Source organism: Ovis canadensis, chromosome 12 (assembly GCF_042477335.2).
Source record: "Ovis canadensis isolate MfBH-ARS-UI-01 breed Bighorn chromosome 12, ARS-UI_OviCan_v2, whole genome shotgun sequence".
NCBI lineage: Eukaryota > Metazoa > Chordata > Mammalia > Artiodactyla > Bovidae > Ovis > Ovis canadensis.
The window spans coordinates 28490073-28510145 of NC_091256.1; the positions used below are offsets into that span (position 1 = coordinate 28490073).

Below are 20073 nucleotides of genomic sequence, written 5' to 3' on the forward strand. Positions count from 1 at the left end.
TTTACAAGATGTTTCCAACTTTCTGACAGTTCAGAGTGACACAGCTAGTATTGGAAAGCAGTTCTGAATGTACTTAGAGTCAATGTGCTAACCTTGACTGCTTGTACTGTCTCTCCTAATTCTATACTTCCCCTTTTGATTCGATTAAAGGTGCAAAATTAACAAAATCTGGGTATATTTTCTTTTTTCCTCACAATATTGATTTCCAATACACATTGTTCTTAACTGCATGAAGAAGTAAATGTAAAATGAAATGCCGTCTCTAGTTACATATATAAATTAATTTGATTTTAAATTATTTATAACATTTGTATTTATATTTAGCAAGGAAGGCAGTTTTTTTGATCATACTATATTTTATTAAAAATTTCCTTGACTTGAGGTTTTCATTCCCCAAAAGTTACTTTGTTACAATGTAGACTGTTGGTTTTTGGAGAATTCATTAGGATGGATTATGACAGCTTTCTCTCTAAAGCTGGAACCTACAATAAAGAAAAACATACAATTATGAATGCATTGAATTGTAATGTCACAACATAAAACTTCTTTAATATTTGATATTCTAACATGAAATTCAGGTTAAAATTAGAAGTTTGGCATTTCTGATTATAACAAATGCTAGAAATACATCTTAATTCTTAGTGGAGAAGTGTAGTTGAAGGAGAAAAGAAGAAAATATTGTTTTAAATAGGAAGGTTCCAAAGCAAGATAATGGTTATAAAAATAAAGTTCATGCCTTTGTGAGTATTGTCATCACTGGCAGAGTGAATGTGTTTTAATAATATTGGGTTGGCCAAAAAAGCTCATAAGATTTATGGGAAACCCAAAGGAACATTTTGGCCAATCCAGTATAAATCAGAACTACGAACTGATAGGTATAAATATACTTAGAGGTGATACAACATTTGAAATTAAGATTCTCTTATTTAAAATATTTAGTTGTTACAAATTTTGTTGCATTTGATTATCTGCCAAGATTTAATGAAAATATTACTTATATTCAGATCTTTTGAGATGGAGAAGGGAGCATTGAAATCTCTCAAACTACTTACTGTTTTAAGAGGTAAAATGTGTTTTAATTAATTTTGGGGGGTATATTTGTTTTATAATACTGTGTTAGTTTCTGCTGTCCAGTAAAGTGAATCAGCTATACATATACATATATCCCCTCTTTTTTGGATTTCCTTCCCATTTCAGTCTCCAGCGAGCATTGAGCAGAGCTCCCTGTGCTATTCACTAGGTTCTCATTAGTTATCTATTTCATAAGATCATGGCATCCAGTCCCATCACTTCATGGGAAATAGATGGGGAAACAGTGGAAACAGTGTCAGACTTTATTTTGGGGGGCTCCAAAATCACTGCAGATGGTGATTGCAGCCGTGAAATTAAAAGACGCTTACTCCTTGGAAGAAAAATTATGACCAACCTAGATAGCATATTCAAAAGCAGAGACATTACTTTGCCAACAAAGGTCCATCTAGTCAAGGCTATGGTTTTTCCAGTGGTCATGTATGGATGTGAGAGTTGGACTGTGAAGAAGGCTAAGCACCGAAGAATTGATGCTTTTGAACTGTCGTGTTGGAGAAGACTCTTGAGAGTCCCTTGGCCTGCAAGGAGATCCAACCAGTCTATTCTGAAGGAGATCAGCCCTGGGTGTTCTTTAGAAGGAATGATGCTAAAGCTGAAACTCCAGTACTTTGGCCACCTCACGTGAAGGGTTGACTCATTGGAAAAAACTCTGATGCTGGGAGGGATTGGAGGCAGGAGGAGAAGGGGATGACAGAGGATAAGATGGCTGGATGGCATCACTGACTCGATGGACATGAGTCTGAGTAAACTCTGGGAGTTGGTGATGGACAGGGAGGCCTGGCGTGCTGCGATTCATAGGGTCGCAAAGAGTCGGACATGACTGAGTGACTGAACTGAACTGAACTGGTTTATACAGCAATTCCAGTCTCCCAATTCATCCACCCCTTTTCCTGCCCTTGAAATCCATACATTTGTTCTCTACATTTGTGTCTCTATTTCTGCTTTGCAAATAAGTTCTTCTGTACTGTATCTCTCATTCCATATATAAGTAATATTATACTATATGTTTTTTCTCTTTCTGACTTATTTCACTCTATATGACAGCCTATAGATCCATCCACATCTTTGCAAATGGCACAATTTCTTTCCTTTTTATGACTAAATAACATCCCATTGTATATATATACCACTTCTTTATCCATTACTCTGTTTCCGGACATATAGGTTGCTTCCATGTCCTGCTATTGTAAGTAGTGTTGCAATGAACATTGGGGTGCATGTTTCTTTTTCAGTTTTGATTTTCACCTAGTTTGTGCCCAGGAGTGGGATTGCTGGGTCATGTGGTAGTTCTATTTTTAGATTTACAAGGAATCTCCACACTGTTCTCCATAGCCACTGTACCAATTTACATTCCCAGCAACAGTGTAGGAGGGTTCCCTTTTCTCCACATCCTCTCCAGCATTTACCTGTAGACTTTTTGATGATGGTCATTCTGACCAGTGCGGATGATACCATCATTGTACTTTTGATTTGCATTTATCTTATAATTAATGACGTTGAGCATCTTTTCATGTGCTTTTTGACCATCTGTATGTCTTCTTTGGAGAAATGATAGCTCATGCAGCTCGATTTTAAAAAAAATCAAAAAATGGGCAGAGGACCTAAAACACATTTTTTAACTTATGTTTTCTTCAGTCTTGGTAGTATCAGTTATATGTGATCATGAAAAACATGAATTCTAAACATACTTTTTTTGTTTTCAACAATTTTCCAGCTTGTGCTACTGCCTATTCAAATGAGGATCTCTCTGTCAATCTTGTAATGTATTTTCCTTTGCTGTGCCTCCCATAAAGGTCTGCTGTCACAGAATTATCCTTCTGTTAGAAATCAAAATAAAACAAGCAAGATACATTTATAGAAAGGAGATTCCACTTACATCCCCACTGAATGAAAAATATTATGCTAAAGTGTACTCTGAATATTTATAAAGTAAATAAGTAATTTATAAGTAAACAAAATCTTTCCAAGCTCTTTCCTGAGTGTCCACAAAGAAACTTAAATCATTCCATGAAGATGAATTTGTAGTTTTCATTCACATACTATTCCTAAAAATGGTCATAATTTTGTAAATTTTTTCCTCAGTTCCACTCTATGTAATTTAGGTATACGATGAAGATCTGTTAAATATTTCTGTGATTTAATCGAAAACATATGATTTGGGATCAAGTTAAGGTAACATCTGTAGTCCTATCTTTTTTTTTTTAACTGTTTCAAGCTCTATATTATGTTAGAATGTCAATTAGCCTTGAAGGAAGTTCCTCAATCCATTTCATTTATGAAAGTTACTCAGTATTGTACTGACTAGAACTGATCTCAGAAATAATATTTTAAAGGATATTTTCCAACATCCATATTAATAAATAATTGTAATTTATTTTTTAATTTAATTTAATTTTTTGGTTATGCCACACAGCCTGTGGGATCGTAGCTCCCCAACCAGAGACTTGGATCCAAGTCCCCTGCATTGCAAGCATGGAGTCTTAAGCACTGGACCACAAGGGAAGTCCCAGAAGTAATATTTTCATGTACTTTAGAAAGTGGTAATTCCATGAATAACAGGGTTCTACTTGTTCATTTCTGCCAGGCTCATGACTTAGGGATCAGATATTCTTCAATAAAGAGTAGCAGGGTTGGGTACATCAGCACCATTTAAATATTATGCAGGTTCCTCCAGCAGTATAGTGCATCGGTTTTTTCACCAACCAGGACTCTCAACAGTAGAGTTGTCCAGAGTTAGTGAAGGATGTTAGGAATAGTGGAAAGAGACTTATAGGTACCAAAAGATATGTGCAGAGCTAAATGAAGATAAAGGCTCAATAGACTTATTGCTTCATGCATTCATTGAATATATATTGATTGAATGTCTTTCAGTCTCAATGATAAACTCTGTAGCAGTGAGTGGGATAAAAAAAATGAATGAACCATAATCCCAGTCTCAAGATTCTTAGATACCATTAAGTAACTTGTACAATATTGGGAAAGGGGTACGTCAAGGCTGTTTATTGTCACCCTGCTTATTTAATTTCTATGCAGAGTACATCATGAGAAATGCCAGGTTAGATGAAACACAAGATAGAATCAAGATTGCCAGGAGAAATATCAACAACTTCAGATATGCAGATGTTACCACTCTAATGGCAAAAATAAAGAAGAACTAAAAAGTCTCTTGAGGAGAGTGAATGAGGAAAGTGAAAAAAAAAAAAACTGGCTTAGAGCTCATCATTCAAAAAATTAAGATCACGGCATCCAGTCCCATCACTTCATGGCAAATATATGGGAGAAACAATGGAAACAGTGACAGACTTTATTTTCTTGAGCTCCAAAATCACTGCAGATGGTAACTGCAGCCATGAAATTAAAAGACGCTTGCCCCTTGGGAACAAAAACATGACAAACCTAGACAGCACATTAAAAAGCAGAGACATTACTTCGCAGACAAAGGTCCATATAGTCAAAGCTATGGTTTTTTTCCAGTAATCATGTACGGATGTGAGAGTTGGACCATAAAGAAGGCTAAGCACTGAGGAACTGATGCTTTTGAATTATGATTTCGGACAAGACTTTTGAGAGCCCCCTGGACAGCAAGGAGATCAAACCAGTCAATCCTAAAGGAAATCAACCCTAAGTATTCATTGGAAGAACTGATGTTGAAGTTGAAGCTCCAGTAATTTGGCCACTTGATGCAAAGAGCTGACTCATTAGGTAAACCCCTGATGCTGGGAAAGACTGAAGGCAGATGGGGAAGGGGATGACAGTGAATGAAATGGCTGCATGGCATCACCAACCCAATGGATATGAGGCTGAGCAAGCTCACCTCATGGAAGGACATGGAAGCCTGGCATGCTACAGAACAACAACAACAACAACTGTATGTGTGTGTGTGTGTGTGTGTGGGTGTGTGTAACTGATTCATTTTGCTGTACAGAAGAAATTAACACAACATTGTCAATCAGCTATAATTTAAAAACTACAGAAGTCATCAATAAATTTTGGAAAAAATCTGAAACAGATTATAAAAAGAATTCCAGTGGATCAGATAGTAGTTCTTAGAAATTGCAGCAAGATATATGAAGGAGATTTAAACAAAAGCAGTTATTATTAAATAAATTCAGCAGAAATCAACAATGTACCCAGAACTATGGCAACTGGAAAACAAGGGTCAGGTGGTATTCAGAACTCCAAATAAGCAAGGAGATGTCTTTCATTAGAAAACATAGTCTTCTGTAAATAAAAAATTTGGTATCAGAGGAAGACTCAAACCCTTAGGCAATCAGATTGACTCAAACAAGACAAGGCTGAAGTCCTAAATATGATAAGACCCATGGTGGATTCTTGTAGATGTATGGCAAAACCAATACAATATTGTAAAGTAATTAGCCTCCAATTAAAATAAATAAATTTAAATTAAAAAAGAAATTATATACAATTTTCATCAGATATATTAAGATACAAGGGAATGAAAAATAAAATAGGGGAAGGAATTGGTAGTAAAAGAGATGCATCCCAATCACTTTAACTGTAGTTTCTAAATGGTTAGAAAAATTACACAAATGAAGATATTTAATGTTAAGCAAACTTGGTATAAAATGGAGCTAACTTGCTTCTCCTCTGGTATATGGTTAAGGATGGTATGGATCCCAGATCCTAGGATAAAGGTGAACTTCACCAAAAGAGTTGAACTCTTCAGCTGTAGGCAGTTGAAGAATGTGGAAGCCATGAAACAAGATGGTCCCAAAGAGAGAACTGCTCAAACAAAAGAAAACATGGATATTCATCGCCAGCACTTACTATCTAGTCCCCACCTCCATCGTTTCTCATTCCAACAGAATCCTGGATTTGATGCAAAGTCTACTCCCTCAGCTGTGTGAAAATGAAAGTCTTTGCAACCCCATGGAATATACAGCCCATGGAATTCTCCAGGCCAGAATATTGGAGTGGGTAGCCTTTCCCTTCTCCAGGGGATCTTTCCAACCTGGGGATCAAACTCAGGTCTCCCACACAGTGTGTGGATTCTTTACTGGCTGAGCCACAAGGGAAGCCCAATAATACTGGAGTGGGTAGCCTATCTCTTCTCCAGGAGATCTTCCTGACCCAGGAATTGAACTGGGAGTCTCCTGCATTGCAGGTGAATTCTTTACCAACTGAGCTATGAGGGAAGTCTGTGACTAGGGGAAGATGAACTCATTCTAGTTTCTAGGAAGATATCTGAATTAGTTGAAGGCAATCAATTGATGGTAATCTCCTGAAGGTTGCTATTAGTCCAATAGTGAGCAAATGACCTAAATCAACCCAGTCAATATATCCTTGAAGCATGTACTCTATGCCTAGAGGATTGATTTTTTCTTTTGTTCTGTGATCAACAAAGCATGCCATTATCACTGGCAGTTATCTGGCAGGGAGAACAAGCCTTGGGATTAATCAAATATGCAAAATAGGAAAATGCTAAGATGGAAAAAAAAAAAAAGATTGTTGCTTGTTAACATCATTAAATCATCATGCAGAAAGTCACCCAACCTCTAGACTACTAGACATAGGAGACAATAAATATCTTTATTGCTTAATCCAGTATGCTTTTAGTTTATACCCTTACTGTTCAATGTACTTCATGTTGGGCTTTTCTACTCTTGCAGTTAAAAGCAAGAGTAAAAGCTTCACTGGCTATTATGGTGCTCAATTGTAAATAGTAATATTTAAAATATTGATCTTCTTTTCCTGAATCTAAGATTCTGCTCCTCCCTGTAACATTATTATTACTCTCACTCTGGTCAGCTGGCCAGTTTTGAAAATTATTCTCTCCAGATTTTAGAGCAAATTTTTCTTCCTTTATTTAGGGATTCAAAACCGCAAATATTTTTGAGGGCTAAAAAGGTAATGAAAATGTCAACATTTGCCAAGGATAAGAGAGTAGGTCATATTTTTCAGACTTCAGTTTGATTTCAGTGGGCCACAGCCAGCCCTTTTAAATGAAAGAATACAATTGAGTAGGATAGGACAGGGTAGATAGACTAGACTAGACTAAAACCATCAGAATATATTCCACAGATGAAATGAGGATAAGTACCATTCTGTATTTGTCTGTGTACATGTTGGTACATGTGTGTGGAGGGGAGGGGAGGGAGTCTGTGCAACAATATAAAATATGTTTCTTATATTGCGCATAGCAGTCAAATTAATTTTTTTTTTTGGCAGCACCACATGACGTATGGGGTCTTAGTTCCCTGACCAGGGACCAGACCCCTGTTCCCTGCATTGGAAGCACAGAGTCGAAACACTGGACTGCCAGGGAAGCCTGAGTAGCTTTCAAATTTTGAAATGCATTGAAGTAGGTAACATACGCTTTATTTAAAAACATTCACACTTAAAAATAAATAAAACAATGCTCTAGCCAAAGAAAATACATATGCAGGTAGAAATCAGCCTAGGCACTATCAGCTGGTAACACCGTGTTGAATTCTTCATGTATAATACTAATTTATTTTCCCATTAAATATGATCAAGAATTAATATTTTGGAATCAAATTACTTACACTGAATTTATCAGTTCTCATTAAATTTCCAGTGCATCCTGATTAGATTCAGGTGAGTATAGCTCTGTTACCTGGTCATCTTCATCTAACCCACTCCAGTACTCTTGCCTGGAAAACCCCATAGACAGAGGAGCCTCGTAGGCTGCAGTCCATGGGGTCACTAGGCGTCGGACACAACTGAGCGACTTCACTTTCACTTTTCACATTCACGCATTGGAGAAGGAAATGGCAACCCACTCCAGTGTTTTTGCCTGGAGAATCCCAGGGACAGGGGAGGCTGGTGGGCTGCCGTCTGTGGGGTCACACAGAGTCGGACACGACTGAAGCGACCTAGCAGCAGCAGCATCTTCATCTGCTTGGCTTTGTTTCTCATTTCTCCTTTAGTTTTCAAAATCTTGTCACCAGGTAACAAATTGATAATGCCCTGTCAAAATGCTACCATGTGAGAATGAAACATCAGAATCTTTTAACTACTTTGAAAGCAAACTAATTATGAAAATGAGTGTTAAGATACGGTCAATGCAACTTTAATATCCAAACTTTCCAACCTCCAGAATTTTTTTCTCTTCAGTGATTACCTTGTTTTTCTTTTCCACTGGTAAACCTAAAAACAGATAACTTTCTTTTTCCTTAAATGAAAACAATATGCATTCAAAATATATATCTGAGATATTTTTCACAGCCCAAATTCTCAAACTAATCTTTTATAAGCATTGTAATTGGGAATTTTTATTAGAGATAGCCTTTTCAAGCAAATACTCAGGATATCTGATAACACAGAAAGCAACGCATAGTAGGAACTTTTTAAAAATGCAGTTTCTAAATCTGCTAGTTTCTAAAGGACAAGGTACTTGAAATATATAAAGGAAATATCCTACATCAGCTTCTATCTTACTATTAACTGTTAAAGCTTAGAAGAAATAAACTTGAGGAGCAAAACTGTAAACACAACGTATCAAACTATTTTTTCCTTCTCATGACAATGTAAATTTTTTGCCTCCTCCTTCACAGTCAATACTCTCAATTTAGTAATTTTCAAAATATATTACACACATACACACAGGCTTCCCTAGTGGCTCAGATGATAATCTGTCTGTAATACAGGACACCCGGGTTTGATCCCTGGTTCAGCAAGATCCCCTGGAAGAAGAAATGATAACTCACTCCAATATTCTTGCCTGGAGTATTCCATGGACATAGGAACCTGTCAGGGTACAATCCATGGAGTTGCAAAGAGTTGGACACGACTGAGCAACTAACACTTTCACTTCACTTTCATATATGTATATAGTCTTTTAACACTTTTAAACATAAATATCAAGTTCAGGAGACTAGAACAGGTAGACAAATTTAGAAGGTAAAAACACAGAGGAAAAGATCAGTTGCCACATTTTACGAATGATTGTCTGAACTCCTTTTCTGGTCGTTCATCTTGATAGACAGTATTCCAATACCCCTTCCCACTTGGGCCACAAGGTCTGAACCATTAAAACCACCGTATTGTCCAGAAGACGGATCCTGCCACCAGAACTCTGGCCTTCATGTGGGACCCATCCACAGCAGTCTGGGTCATCTTTGGATATTTGAAGGCAGTATTATTGGTGGAACTTTGCTTGGAGAGGAAGCTCTTTTTTCAACTCTTCTGTGTTTCTCACACTCATTCTTTCATGCTGGGGTAAATCTTTTAGTTATGGAGCTGTTTTGCAAATCTCTTGATACTAATTCTTCTGTTCCATCTGAGAGAGGCAAAGCTTATGCAAGTTGATAGGCAGCCCAAGGCCCTTAAAGGAGAAGGAGGCAAACATTATTTTATCCATTCTTTTGCCTTAGGACATGTTTCTTTTACACCCTGTGCTGATACTGCAACGTGTCTTGCTTGAAACCTCGCCTTTATTTAGGTTTGGAGCTAACCATTACACAGCACAATAATATATCTTACTCATGAGTAGGCTTTTCTTAGGCTTTATGTTAATAATTATAATTATAACAAATTTTGCCTGAGAACCTGTTTTCTCAGCAACAATATATCTTGCCCAGAGACACATTGACTAGAACTGGCTCCTTCTGGCTAACCTTGTACTAAAGTTATCTCAAGATGTATGCCTTGGGAAAGGGTCTGTTGGAACTTTTACAACCTTGAGCAGCCAGTTGCTTTTTATCTATTTTCAGCAGCCAGCTGAAAAGTACATAATGCCCTGCTCAAACTAGTTAGGGTGGATACTCTTTCTACCCCCTGCTGATGTCAGAAGCCTTCCCTATCCTTTCAGTTTAATAAAATCTCTCCTACACAAAGCTTTGAGTGACTGAGACTGTGTCTTTGGTCCAGAGTGAAATCTTCTCCTTTGGAGGCCATGAACCCACGATGACGACCATAAGCCATTACATCTTGCTGAGACGTATTTTTATGGTTTTTCCATTTCTCATCGTGTATAAAAACTGTGGGATGATTTGTTTCCTTAACTAGTTCTTCTGACTCTTAACTTATGTCATAGCCTATTTCTTCCATCCACCAGTACATGATCTGAGTCAATTTATTTTAATATTGAGTAGACAGATAAAGAATCATTGGCTAATGTCTAACTTTATAGTGAGAATACATTGTTTTATTACTTTGATCAGATTTAAACCCACACCAAAAGCAAAGTATAATTGTTTGAAATTGAAATCTCACTCTTAACTAGTATAAATTAATGTTTTATAAGTTTAATAGATGATATCTCAGTGGCTAGTAAGGAACTGTTAACTCTTTTGGTTGATATGGCTTTTTCTTAATTAATTATCTTATAATTAGTACTAATTTATAGTAATGAAATGTCTTACTAATGAAAAAATACTGAATAATGTATCAGCTAATAGCATATGTCAAATTAATGATTTAGTACAATTTGAGAGTAATAATTAAATTCAAGTTATTTTGACTCTGACATTTAAATATATCATGAACAAAAAAATCTGGTGTACATGGTATTTTTACAGGAAAATAATGGATTTATATTGCAAAAGCAGAGATAGGAATACTCCAAGTATACTGTGGAAAAAAATCTACTATTTTCTGATTTACTATGTGTTTGGGACACATGAATCTAACTAGGTAAATATTTCAACCATTCAACCCAGTTAATGTCATTAAGTGTTATACAACTTAAAAATATATTCTGTATTTGAAAAGTTAACATTAATGATCATCATCGTCACCATCCTGATCGCTAATCACAACTGAGGACATGGATGTAAGGCTGATCAGAAAATTTAACCCTAGATTTATTTTAGTGTTGGTGACAGAAATAGGTTTCCTTTACCAGATCCTATCATTTCAATCTAGGGATTTAAGAACTTGGCACTTTCATACATACAATACATATTAAGGCTGCTGCTGCTGCTAAGTTGCTTCAGTCATGCCCGACTCTATGTGACCCCATATACGGCAGCTCTCCAGGCTCCGCTGTCCCTGGGATTCTCCAGGCAAGGACACTGGAGTGGGTTGCCATTTCCTTCTCCAGAGCAGGAAAGTGAAAAGTGAAAATGAAGTTGCTCAGTTGTGTCCGACCCTCAGCAACCCCATGGACTGCACCCTACCAGGATCCTCCATCCATGGGATTTTCCAGGCAAGAGTACTGGAGTGGGTTGCCATTGCCTTCCCGACATATTAAGGCTAGTGGGCAATTAAAAATATAACAATTTAAAATAATTAGAGAAGTATCTGTATCAAATGAGAGAATATTTACAGTACATGTGTAATCATGATCTAGTTGTAATCAGTAAGGCATTTATTTAGGAGGGAGGATCACCAGAGACGGACTTGTGAAGTTGGCTCAGATGAGTGCAGGCTTAGAGGGGTGTGTGTGTGTGTGTACAACCGAACTTGGCTGTACACTTGAAACTAACACAGCATTCTAAATCAACCATAAGTTAATTTTAAAAAAGAATAAGAAAGTTAGCCTTGTCACTCTCTAGTTTACTAAACAGCAAATCCTGTTGATTTCAAATATCTATCAGTAAAACAAGTGCAGCCCACTTGTCTACTGCCTATTTCTTGGAATGAGGCAAAATCTTCATTGATTCTCAGTCTGCTATCCTTAAACCCATTCTCCAAACTTCTGACTACAGGATGGAAAATGAAACACCGATGATCTTGATTGTCTCAACATAATTCAGGTGTTGCCACAGCTTGAAAAGTAAGGTCCAGGCTCTATAGTTCTTCATGTCCTCTTTACTGCCTTGTTCTTTAACTGTATTACCCCACCACCACCACTTTCAGAATTAAACTTCACACTCTACAGATACAGGATTCCATGCAGCTCTCCACAAACATCAAACTATGTGGTCTGCACTGACACAATTTATTTTTCCTTTCTTTTCTACATCACTGATCTCATCCATCAAGAGCCCAACATATGTATGACATTATTTCTTTTAACAGGTTGTAAACTGACAACCATCAAAGAATACATCAGATGGGGTTGGGTACTCTCACTGCAATCTAAATATACCTCTCTCACAGTTTTAAACAGGCATATTAAATTATCACATGTATGTGTCTAACACCAAGCTGTGGTATACCTCAGAGATTTTGTGGGCGCAGTTCCAGGCCACTGCAAGGAATCAAATATCCCAACAAAATGAGTCACACAAAATTTTTCGTTTCTCAGTATATATAAAAGTTATGTTTATACTGTGTGCTGTGCTTAGTCAGTCAGTCATGTCTGACTCTTTGCAACCCCATGGACCATAGCCTTCCAGGCTCCTCGGTCCATGGAAATTCTCCAGGCAAGAATACTGGAGTGAGTTGCCATGCCCTCCTCCAGGGGATCTTCCCAACCCAGGGATCGAAACCTAGTCTCCCACAATGCAGGCAGATTCTTTACCATCTGAGCCACCAGGGAAGCCTATTTATACTATACTATGGTCTATGAGGGAGCTTGGTGGGCTGCCATCTATGGGGTCACACAGAGTCGGACACGACTGAAGCGACTTAGCAGCAGCAGCAGCAGCAATTTGTTTAAAATGATGTACATACTTTAATTAAAAAATAATTTATTTGTCAAAAAATGCTAACCATCTTCTTGGGGAGAAGCGGCGGAAGGATAAATTGGGAGATTGGGATTGACATATACACATCAGGTAGCTCAGTGGTAAAGAATCTGCCTGCCAGTGCAGGAGACAGAAGAGACACAGATTCGATCCCTGGGTTGGGAAGATTCTCTGGAGTAGGAAATGTCAACCCACTTCAATATTCTTGCCCAGGAAGTCCTATGGATAGAGAAGCCTGGCAGGCTACAGTCCACAGAATCACAAAGAGTTAGATATGATGGAGTGCGCATGCTTGATCACACTTGATATATACAATAGATAACTAATAAGAACCTACCTTATAGCACAGGGAGCTATCCTCAATACTCTGTAACGATCTATATGGGAAAAGAATCTAAAAAGAGGTGGCACGTGTATATGCATAACTGATCCTTTTTGCTGTACACTTGAAAATAACACAACATTGTAAATCAACTATCCTCTAATACATTTTTTAAAAATCCTATCATTTGAAAACACAGGGTTGCTACAAACTTTGAATTTGTAAAAAATTACAATATTTTGTATCTCAGTAAAGTGAAAGTGAAATCACTCAGTCATGTCCAACTCTTTGCGATCCCATGGACTGTAGTTTACCAGGCTTCTCTGTCCATAGGATTTTCCAGGCAAGAGTACTGGAGTGGGTTGCCATTTCCTTCTCCAGTAAAGCAAAGTATAATAAGATGACATCTGCCAATATGTAGCTGGACAAAAAGAGTCAGTCATGCCCAATTTCTCTTTCTAGCTTTGATATCTAGCACTTTGCTTCTAAATGTAAGACCAGAAACTATAAAACTCCTAGAGGAAAATATAGGGAAAACATTCTCTGACATAAATCACAGCAGGATCCTCTATAACCCATCACCCAAACTAATGGAAATAAAAGCAAAAATAAACAAATTGGATTGAATTAAACTTAAAAGCTTTTGCAGAATGAGGAAACTATAAGCAAGGTGAAAAGATAGCCTTCAGAATGGGAGAAAATAATAGCAAATGAAGCAACTGACAAAGAATTAATCTCAAAAATATACAAGCAGCTCATGCAGCTCAATACCAGAAAAATAAATGACCCAATCAAAACATGGGCCAAGGAACTAAAAAAACATTTCTCCAAAGAAGACACACAGATGGCTAACAAACACATGAAAAAATGCTCAGCATCACTCATTATCAGAGAAATGCAAATCAAAACCACAATGAGGTACTGTCTCATGCCAGTCAGAATGGCTGCAACCCAAAAATCTACAAGCAATAAATGCTGGAGAGGGTGTGGAGAAAAGGGAACCCTCTTACACTGTTGGTGGGAATCCAAACCAGTACAGCCACTATGGAGAACAGTGTGGAGATTCCTTAAAAAACTGGAAATCGAACTGTCATACAACCCAGCAATCCCACTGCTGGGCATACACACCGAAGAAACCAGAACTGAAAAAGACATGTGTACCCCAATGTTCATCGCAGCACTGTTTATAATAGCCAGGACATGAAAGCAACCTAGATGTCCATCAGCAGATGAATGGATCAGAAAGCTGTGGTACATATACACAGTGGAGTATTACTCAGCCATTAAAAAGAATACATTAGAATCAGTTCTAAGGAAGTGGATGAAACTGGAGCCTATTATACAGAGTGAAGTAAGCCAGAAAGAAAAACACCAATACATTATATTAATGCATACATGTGTAATTTAGAAAGATAGTAACAATGAACCTATATACGAGACAGATTCTACAATTCAATGCTTTGTCCATATGATGCAGAGAAGAGGTGGATATGTGAGGTGGAGGAAAACAGTGAGAGGAAGAAGACAAAACCCACAAAGCCCACATCCTGATTCATCCTACTTGCACCTATTAAAACACATGCATGTGATTTTGACAAAAGCAGTTGCATGAATGTTAAAGTTTCAAAATGCATGAGTATTTATACTACATTACATAAATATGTAGCTTTAAGGGAATGTGAATATGTTTTTTTGAATATGTTCTATTCTTTTAAAATCCAATAGGTATTACATGATAAGACAATCCTCATAAGGCTAAGAATGGAGATAATAATAGTCAATGAAACAGCTAACAAATAATTAATTTCCAAAATATACAAGCACCTCATGCAGCTCAAAAACAGAAAAATGAAAACCCAATCAAAAAATGGGCAAAAGACCTAAACGGACATTTTCGAAAGAAGATACAGATGGCTCATAAACACATGAAAAGATACTCAACCTCATTCGTTCTTAGAGAAACGCAAATCAAAACCACAGTGAGGTATTGTCTCACACCAGTCAGAATGGCCATCATCAGGGTGTGGAGAAAAGGGACCCCTCCTACAGTGTTGGTGGGAATGCAAACTGGTACAGTCACTATGGAGAACAGCGTGGAGATTCCTTAAAAAACTGAGAATAGAATTGTCATATGACCCAGCAATCCAACTGCTGGTCATACAACCTGAGGAAACCAGAAATTAAAGAGATACATGTACCCCAAGGTTCACTGTAGCCTATTTACAGTAGTTAGGACATGGAAGCAAGCTAGATGTCCATCAGCAGATGAATGGATTTGGACGTTGTGCTACATGTATACAATGGAGTATTAATCAGCTATAAAAAGGAACACATTTGAGTCAATTCTAATGAGGTGGATGAACCTGGAGCCTATCATACAGAGTGAAGTAAGTCATAAAGAGAAAGACAAATACTGCATATTAACACATGTATAGGGAATTTAGAAAGACTATACTGATTATCCTCATGCAGAGCAGCAAAGGAGACACAGAGGTAGGGAACAGACTTTGGGACTTAGTAGGAGAAGGCGAGGGTGGGATGATTTGAGAGAATAGCACTGAAACGTGCATTACCGCATGTGAAACAGATGACCAGAGCAAGTTTGATGCATGAAGCAGGGCACCCAAAGCTGGTGCTCTGGGACAACCCAGAGGGATAGGGTGGGGAGGAAGGTGGGAAGGGGATTCAGGATGGGGGAACACACGTACCCCTGTGGCCAATTCATGTTAATATATGGCAAAGCCCATCACAATATTGCAAAGTATTAAAATAAAATAACCGGAAAAAACCACTGTCCATAAAAGTTAATGATTTTATTTTCATTTTTCTTTTCCCCAGATAAAACAACTGCATTAAGATAATGTTTGAACCTGGTAGGTGTTTGGTTCCTAATGCAGCTGTGTTCAGGGCATCAATGGGATAAAGCAGAGATGTCAGTGCACCTTTATGTGGTCAGTCATGTTACAAAGAAGTTTTCCAGTCTTCATTTTTCCTATGGGAAGTTTTGAGTGCCATTAAAAAATATATGGGCTTGCTATGGCTTTCCATGGTACTTAGTGCATTATGGTGTACTTTGCTGATGTGCAGTAAATGACTGTTTACTAGCTGAATCGTTAGCATACTAGTGAAAATGTGCTATGTAGAACATATTGGTATAGTTTGAAGAGCATCATCAAATGACCAAGAATATATGGAAAAGCAGCTTTTATGACTGAGAGCATAGTGGTCTCTGCCATGTAGGGACACTGTAGAGGAACCCATTTTTCTTCTCCATAAGGAGCGTATGTCTGTTGAAAAGATGCAGACAGTAGAGTATGGATCAAATAAAAACAGAAATAACACCTGTCTGTCCATCTCACCTCCAAAATAACTTCCCAGATACAACCTCTGATGACAGCTTGGTCTATAAAGGTCTGCATATTTTCTATGCCACTGTAATTGAATGGCATAGAAAAACGCAAGCAGAACTTTTCCTGCTGTTCTGGAAGAGTTGGTGGCCAGAGATGAGGGCAAATGAGTGCAAGCCAACAATTGGCATGGTTAACTGATTCTATTTCCTAACGTTGAGAATTGGAACAAAAATAAATATCCTTCCTGACTCAGAGTATTTTCCTTTTAATTGATGAAACATAAGTAGACATGGTCTATATTTATAAGTCATTACACAAACAGGATATTATTCTGATTCCTTAAAAAAAAAAAAATTGAAACTATCATGCCCCAAAAGAAAGCAAGAAGTCCTGAAGCTAAGAAAACATACCAGATTTAGATACGTTAATTAAATTGGATGTAAATTTTGTGATTAAATCAGTGCCTGCTCAATAAAATGCCTGATCAACTAAAGAGTAGTCACTAAATAAAAATCGATTTTAACATTTCATAAACTGTTCATGAAACCAAGTGATGGATCAGACATCTACTAAAATTGATTATATTTTTTCTTCTTGTTTCAAAAAATGTACTTGAACTTCAGAACAAAATAATATTCTGTGCATTACTATTGCAGCATGAAGGGCACACAGGAGTACAGTAAGCAGTGTGCCTAAAATGAAAAGCATCACAATCAGCTTGTACAGCTGTGACTTTTCAAAACTTTACATATTTTATTATATCTTTTTATGTTTTTAAAATACAGGGGAATGTAAGAGATAGAGAAAAATCAAAGATCCAGAAGGTATTTTGTAGTAGGAGATAAACTGTGAGAGTTGAACCATAAAGAAGGCTGAGCACTGAAGAACTGATGCTTTTGAACTGTGGTGCCGGAGAAGACTCTTTAGAGTCTCCTGGACTGTAAGGGGATCAAACAAGTCAATCCTATAGGAAATCAACGCTGAATATTCATTGGAAGGACTGATGCTGAAGCTCCAATACTTTGGCCACCTGATAAGAAGAGTTGACTCATTAGAAAAGACTGATGCTGGGAAAGATTGAGAGCAGAAGGAGCAGGGGGTGACAAAGGATGAGATGGTTAGATAGCATCACCAACTCAATAGACATGAATATGAGTAAACTCCAAGAGACAGTGAAAGACCAGGGAGCTTGGCATACTGTGGTCCCTGGGATTGCAGAGTCAGACACGACTTAACAACTGAATAACAACAAACAAAACTAGGAGATAAAATCCCTACACATACTAATATAAGAATTTTATCTTCATGTTCCTTTAATTTTCCAGGCAAGAGTACTGGAGTGGGTTGCCATTTCCTTTTCCAGGGGATCTTCCCAACCCGGGGACTGAACCCAGGTCTCCTGCATTGCAGGTAGACACTTTACCATCTGAGCCACCAGCTGCTGCTGCTGCTGAGTCACTTCAGTTGTGTCCAACTCTGTGCAACCCCATAAACGGCAGCCCACCAGGATGCCCCGTCCCTGGGATTCTCCAGGCAAGAACCCTGGAGTGGGTTGCCATTTCCTTCTCCAGTGCATGAAAGTGAAAATTGAAAGTGAAATCGCTCAGTCGTGTCCGACCCTCAGCGACCCCATGGACTGCAGCCTACCAGGCTCCTCCATCCATGGGATTTTCCAGGCAAGAGTACTGGAGTGGGGTGCCATTGCCTTCTCCGTGAGCCACCAGGGAAGCCCTTATAACTGATTGTGTTCTCCTAAATTCATATGCTGAACTCCAATCCCAAAGAAAGTAAATACTAAAGAATGCTCAAAATACCGCACAATTACACTCATCTCACACGCTAGTAAAGTAATGCTCAAAATTCTCAAAGCCAGGCTTCAGCAATACGTGAACAGTGAACTTCCAGATGTTCAAGCTGGTTTTAGAAAAGACAGAGGAACCAGACATCAAATTGCCAACATCTGATGGATCATCAAAAAAGTGAAAGAGTTCCAGAAAAACATCTATTTCTGCTTTATTGACTATGCCAAAGCCTTTGAATGTGTGGATCACAATCAACTGTGGAAAATTCTGAAGGAGATGGGAATACCAGACCACCTGACCTGCCTCTTGAGAAACTTATATGCAGGTCAGGAAGCAACAGTTAAAAGTGAACATGGAACAACAGACCGGTTCCAAATAGGAAAAGGAGTATGCCAAGGCTGTATATTGTCACCCTGCTTATTTAACTTCTTCATGAGAAACGCTGGGCTGGATGAAGCACAAGCTAGAATCAAGATTGCCAGGAGAAATATCAGTAACCTCAGATATGCAGATGGTACCACCCTTATGGTAGAAAGTGAGGAAGAACTAAAGAGCCTCTTGATGAAAGTGAAAGAGGAGAATGAAAAAGTTGGCTTAAAACTCAACAATCAGAAAACTAAGATCACAGCATCCAGTCCCATCACTTCATGACAAATAGATGGGAAACAGTGGAAATAGTGGCTGATTTTATTTTTAGGGGCTCTAAAATCACTGCAGATGGTGATTGCAGCCATGAATTTAAAAGGTGCTTACTCCTTGGAAGGAAAGTTATGACCAACCTAGACAAGCATATTAAAAAGTAGAGACATTACTTTGTCCACAAAGGTCTGTCTAGTCAAGGCTATGGTTTTCCAGTAGTCATGTATGGATGTGACAGTTGGACTATAAAGAAAGCTGAGCACTGAAGAATTGATTCTTTTGAACTGTGGTGTTGGAAAAGACTCTTGAGAGTCCCTTGGACTGTGAGGAGATCCAACCAGTCCAGCCTAAAGAAGATCAGTCCTGGGATTTTTTTGGAAGGACTGATGTTGAAGCTGAAACTCCAATACTTTGGCCACCTGATGTGAAGAGCTGACCCATTTGAAAAGACCCTGATGCTGGGAAAGATTGAGGGCAGGAGGAGAAGGGGATGACAGAGGATGAGATGGTTGGATGGCATCATTGACTCACTGGACATGAGTTTGAGTAGGCTCCAGGAGTTGGTGATGGACAGGGAGGCCTGGCGGGCTGCAGTTCATGGGGTCTCAAAGAGTTGGACACAACTGAGCAACTGAACTGAACTCCTACTGGGATGGTATTAGGAGGCGGGCCTTTGGGAGGTAACTAGATATCATAGGGTGGAGCACTCATGGGTGGGATTCTTGCTCTTCCAAGCATCAGTAGAAAGTTTGCTTCAGTGGTTCTGTTGTCTGCCTTGTGAAGAGGTAAAATGTCAGGGGTCTGCAACCTGGAAAATGGCCCAGACCAGCACCTGAATGTTCTGGACCTTGATCTTAGACTTCTAGCCTCCAGAACTGTGGGAGATAAATTGATGCTGTTTATTATCTTGCAGTGTATGGTATTTTGTTATAGCAGCTGCAACAGAGACAGTCCTATAGTAATACATCCCAGACATATATACATCTTTACATATATATTAATGCATAGTTGCTGCATAGTTACACATTTAGTAACACATCTCTAAATACATAATGGGAATGAATGGAGGAAAGTGATTCTTTCCCTAATGGCTTCAGACTTCACTAATTATTTATTTTTAAACATCATTTCTTCAAGTCTGGAAGCTCACAGGGGCTTGAGGGATTCTGAATTCCTGCTCAGACGCTCCTCATTTTGGGGTGCCGAGCAAGACATGGCCTCTCCAGATTTATAAGAATCATCACTGAGAAATTGTTCGGTTATAACCAGGGCCAGAGTGGCTGTTTCTCATCCCATTTTGCTTTGAGCCAGGG

General features: G+C 38.3%; 1 long non-coding RNA gene across 1 annotated transcript in view; it reads right to left on the reverse strand.

Annotated features, from left to right (window-relative positions):
- Positions 1 to 336: 336 nt before the first annotated feature.
- Positions 337 to 20073, reverse strand: part of LOC138415868 (uncharacterized) — a 65879-nt gene continuing 46142 nt past the window's right edge. The window contains exon 4 of the long non-coding RNA XR_011247429.1: positions 337 to 482. This is a non-coding gene — a long non-coding RNA (uncharacterized lncRNA). The remainder of the gene's footprint in view (positions 483 to 20073) is intronic.